The 4,907-nt window shown below is 37.4% G+C and overlaps 2 long non-coding RNA genes across 5 annotated transcripts in view; one reads left to right on the forward strand and one right to left on the reverse strand.

Moving 5' to 3' along the window:
- LOC105298290 lies at window positions 1-3,846 on the forward strand. Of its 4 annotated transcripts, none has more exons than XR_002782558.1 (5): window positions 1-11; window positions 1,422-1,618; window positions 2,091-2,129; window positions 2,853-2,898; window positions 3,125-3,846. It is a non-coding gene; the product is annotated as an uncharacterized LOC105298290 (long non-coding RNA). The 4 variants fall into 4 exon arrangements; XR_002782557.1 differs by lacking the exon at window positions 1-11 and adding an exon at window positions 344-716; XR_896426.2 differs by lacking the exon at window positions 1-11 and having other exon boundaries at window positions 344-1,618.
- LOC111745221 overlaps window positions 1-4,907 on the reverse strand; it is a 50,908-nt gene that overhangs the window by 7,173 nt on the left and 38,828 nt on the right. The window lies entirely within an intron of this gene.

The raw sequence follows: 4,907 nt of genomic DNA on the forward strand, positions 1-4,907 counted from the left end.
GTTTTAACCAAGTAAGTGATACTCTTGGTTAGTAGGCACACTTTTTTTGATCCATAATTTGTTCATTCGAAAATATAATTTTTCTTATTTTTCTATAATTTAAAAGATTCTCTCTTTAGCTGCCATCCTCTCTGATGGCAGAAAATGTAACCTTCCCAATGCCAAGGAAGCTCAGTCAGATTAGTGATTTTCCTTTACCTCATTCCTCTCTTTTCAGCTGAAATGATCTGCATGGTCGTGTGCTTATGCAACATCGTGGCTTAATGAGTTTGGCTTTGGGGGAATTCAGGAATAAGGTCCCGGTTCCTCATGTGTCCATTCTGACATCTATTGAAAGGTCATTTTCCATTTTTCTTTATGTTTCAGCATGTCTCCAGTGGCATCTGTGGAGAAGGCAAATTTCCATCTGATGTGCACGCACTGGTCCATGCACACTGCATCCTCTTAGCTCCTCAGAAGAATCAATCCTGCATCCTTCTAAAAACCAGAGAAACTTTCTGATTCTCTCCAATACCATCAAAACTTGGGGAAGCACATCCATCCCTCTGCCCAGAAACTGTGCTACTGTGTCTAGTGCTCGCATAAGACCCCTGGGTGTGAGGATCACAGGAAGACTTCCTGTCCCCTTAGGCTCACTCATAGGCTGGGCGCACGAAGTCTGCTCTCTGATCTTAGCCTCTTTTGGAATGGAGACGATATGGAGAAAATGGCCTGAGGTGCTCCAGAGAATGACCCAACCTTTGTCTCTATCGCTCTCTTCTCAGGGTCTTCTTCTCCTGCCTCGATCCTGATTTTTTTTTTTTAACAACTTTAGAGTAGAAAAACTGGCTCTTTCATTATATGCATTATTCTCGATGCTATTTGTGACATACAGCAATTTAAATTTTAGTAATCAAAAGCCAGCCTCTAGGAACTTAAAAATTATTTGTCATATCCTATATTCTTTGCTTAGCATTTTAAAAAATCTGTTTTTGTTTTTTTAGAATTGACTTTTCTCTATTTGCTGTGACTTCCTTTCCTTAAAGCATCCAGCCCAATCCACCCTGGCTGATGTCTGAACATCCCTCTATTGATAAAACCTCAGTGTGTTCCAGATCCATTGTCAGTTTTTCTGGGAGTGTGATGGTGTACAAGACAGAGTTAATTTTTCTGAACCCTGTCTTCCAGGTGGCCAGATGACTTATTTATGTATTTTCCTAAAATAGAATTTCCAAGAGCATTTTTAATGAGCAATTGTAAAATTCAGTTTTTGATTATAAGCAACAAAAATCTATTTTATTTTAAGCTAAAGGGGTTTCCTTGGTTCACATCTGTAGCTCACAGATAGAACGGCATACTACAGAAAATTAGGTAGCTTGTCACCACTATGGTGGTAAAGAATACCTGTGACCATCACTCATATCTTTGCATCATTTATTCAGGTCCAGGGAGAGAGCATCTCATTGGCCTGGCTTATATCACCTTCTACCCACAGAACGCTCTGGGGCAAGGAGAGGGGTTATCTGATGATCTCCATGACTCTATAATAGGAAGCAGAAGCTGCTTCTCACCAAGATGCACACAATGGGAAAAGGCAAACTTCAAGGTGGTATGAGAAAAGAGCAAAATTACTGCACAGGTAAAATAACTAGGTCCATTGCCATGCTTCTATGAGTCTATATTTTATATATAACAATGCCTACGGGCAATTTACTTAATTCTCCCTTCTATGCAAAGTTTTAGTTGTGTTATATGTATAAAGGAAGAGCACACAAATATTTAGATTCTCTGCTGACCTGTACGGATCTTTCTTTTCTAGTAACAAGTAGAAAATAAATGAAATGTCAGAGGTAACATAAGAAATCTAGTTTGGAGAAGAGTCAGAAGATATAGAAAGAGTAGGGTAAGAGAAGGGGAATGAGAGAAAGTCTGGAATGTGAGAAAGAAACATAATTCAATTTACAATGATGCTATGAAGCAGCTTTGAATGGAAGACACCTAATGAATTTCTCTCTCTTTCTCTCCTTCTCTGTCATCCTCCTTCCATGGCTCCCTTCCTCCCCCTGTCTCTCTCTTCTCCTCTCTCTTTAATTTTATTTTGACACCAATAGCCATTCCTTGGTATCCGATGCTGGCAAAAGACTTATGAGGTAACTTCTATAATCTTAACTACACTCCTCACCCAAATGATCACCACAAAATGACAATTCAACAAAAAATAAAAATATTACACAAGTATTTTTAGAATTTTATTTTCTTTTTCCCCTAAACTTCTAGAATCACCTTTAATGTGTTCATTGGAGTGAATTTGTCAGCATTTCCCATATAAAGCTGACTTACAGCTTTGGCTTCCTGTCATGGTTATGTGGTGAATAATCATAATGTGCTTTGAAAATGTATAGTTTTGTGTAAATCTAAACTACAGTTCTATGAAAGCTTGCCCACAAATGTGTTTTCACTAAATTTGGACAGCTTACACTGAATGGTGAGAAACGTGTAGAACTCCATTTCCCTAACTTTAATGATTTTTTTTAACAGAAGTGCCCTTTAAATCTTAGCTGGATACAGACCCACAAATTTATTCACTCAGCTCAGTAACTGATAGGTGTGTCACTAGATTGGCTGCAAGTTTTTGATAGGATTCAAGCTGTACAGCTTCTTGTGATTCCAGTTGTACGGCTTTTTAATAAAAATAAAAATACTCATCATTACTATCTTCAATAATTATTGAATACTGACTATCTTCCAGGAACTGTGCTCAGCACTTTAAATGTCATGTTTCTTTCAATCCTGATAGCCACCTTATGCGATTATACATTATGTTATGTATTAAGATACCTATTATCATTGTTATTATCATCCCAATTTTACAGATCTCATGAACAGCTAGTAAGTAGTGGGACAAGACTCCAAATCAAGGTGTGCTTATTCAAGAACCCATTTTTTCATTACGTAATTCTGAAAGTGATGGGCTGGAGTGTGCTTTTGGGCAAGGGATGCTTTCTTAAATTTAACTTTCTAACCAGTACTTAAATGCATGAGATTGAGGACAGCACTCTAATATGTATTGACTTGATATTGGAAGAGGACTTTTGCTAAGCCCTCCAAGAAACCAAGTCATTGATTTATTTTACTTTCTTCACAGCACTTCTCCAATATGAGTGTGAGTTGAATAGAACAACAGCTTTGCCTTTCCTACACTTGTTTCCAGAGCATCTTAAGAAATTGACCCATAGCAAGAACTCTGAATATTCATTAAATGTTGAAGTTGCAGATTGAATCCAGACCACGAAAATAAGCACTACATCAGATATCTAGATGAAATGAAAATCAAGCCACTGTCCCATGGATACTGTAATCCGTTTCCCAGTTCTTTCTTTTTTGCATTCATGTTTATGAGTGTGGGCATTGTGTATCTGTGTGTGTCAGTACTAATTGTGTACTGATTTAATGAAATTCCATGTCTGTGGGAGAACACTCAGAGTACTTTCTCCAGCCTTAGTAGCATGGAGTCTGAAAATATTTAAAGCCCTAAATGTCTTTGAAAATTATTTTTAAAACAACATATAAAGGTGATTAAAAATATGAGCTCTTGATCTGGCAGCATAGGTTAAAATTTCTATAAATTCTAATTTTCTAGTTACTATATCTCTTCTTATGTTTCTCATACACATATAAGCATTTACTTTTCTTTGATTACAATGTTTATATGTTTCATTTCATTTCTAATTTTACTGGTTTCAGCTTCCAGTTGAATGTTGAATAGAAGCAGTAATAGCTAGAATCATTGTCCTGTCCTTGATTTTAAAGGCAATGCTTTCAAATAAATTACAATAGTTGCTTTATATTATTATTAGATTTCTATTACTAACTGTACTGGTTGTCAATTTATTTCCTCTCAGCTCCAAGTACATACCTTATTGCCTACTCTGTGAGAATGGAGATGGGCTCTTTATATATTTTTGCTTTGACAGTTGGCATGTTCCTAAACTTTGACAGTAGAGGGCAATAAAGATAACATGGGTTATCCCTTCTGGTGAGGTGTGCTCATTGAGCATACTCCTGCAGCTCATTGGGGTTCTCCAGTGCCAGCTCCAACAGTACAAGTAGCTTTTCCAGTGTCCAGCTCTTGAAGCACAATAGCTTTTCCAGGGCAAGGCTCCTGTAGCACAGGCAGCTTCTCTAACATGAAGCTCCTGGGGTATGTGCAGCTTCCCAACATCCAGCTCCTGCAGCACAGGCTGCCTCTTCAGCTCCAGGATCCAGCAGTGCATGGAGGTCAGCAGCAACCAGTGGCTAGTGGCATCCTCGGGCAGCCACCTTGCATTGTTTCATTGCATAGTTCCTCCAGCAAGATATCCCTTCAAGAATGGCTTTCCTCAAAGTCCTAGAGTAGGCTTTTGGCAATTTCTAGAGGGCAGATTTCCGGCAAATTCCACTGGTATAACACTACAATAACTTCTCAGCCCTCTTTTTAAGGAAATCTGGATCTCAGTTGGGGGTAGAAGGAGGAGGGTCTCTTTTGGGCACTGTAGCTCAACCCTAGAAGCAATGCTGCTTCTTATATATGCTACATTCTTTAGCATTCTCTTTACTTCTCACTAATCAATCCCTCACTTATCCCAATAGTTTATTATAGTTAAAAATTCTTTGTATTAAACTTCCCCGGTTCAAATTGCTGTGTGGTTTCTGTCTCCTGATTAGATCCTGACTGATAGATCAGGTTAAGTAAATTTTCTCCTATAATTATTTTGATAAAATTTTTATTGTAAATATTATTATGAATGGACTCTGAATTTAATCAAAGGCGTTTTCTACACAGATTGAGATAATTATTTTTTAAATTTGATAATGTGGTGATATATATTAATTTTTTAAAAAATATGAAAACATTCTTTCACTTCTTGGATAAATCCAACACAGCCATA

The sequence above is a fragment of the Pteropus vampyrus genome, unplaced genomic scaffold (genome assembly GCF_000151845.1).
Source record: "Pteropus vampyrus isolate Shadow unplaced genomic scaffold, Pvam_2.0 Scaffold149, whole genome shotgun sequence".
Lineage (NCBI taxonomy): Eukaryota > Metazoa > Chordata > Mammalia > Chiroptera > Pteropodidae > Pteropus > Pteropus vampyrus.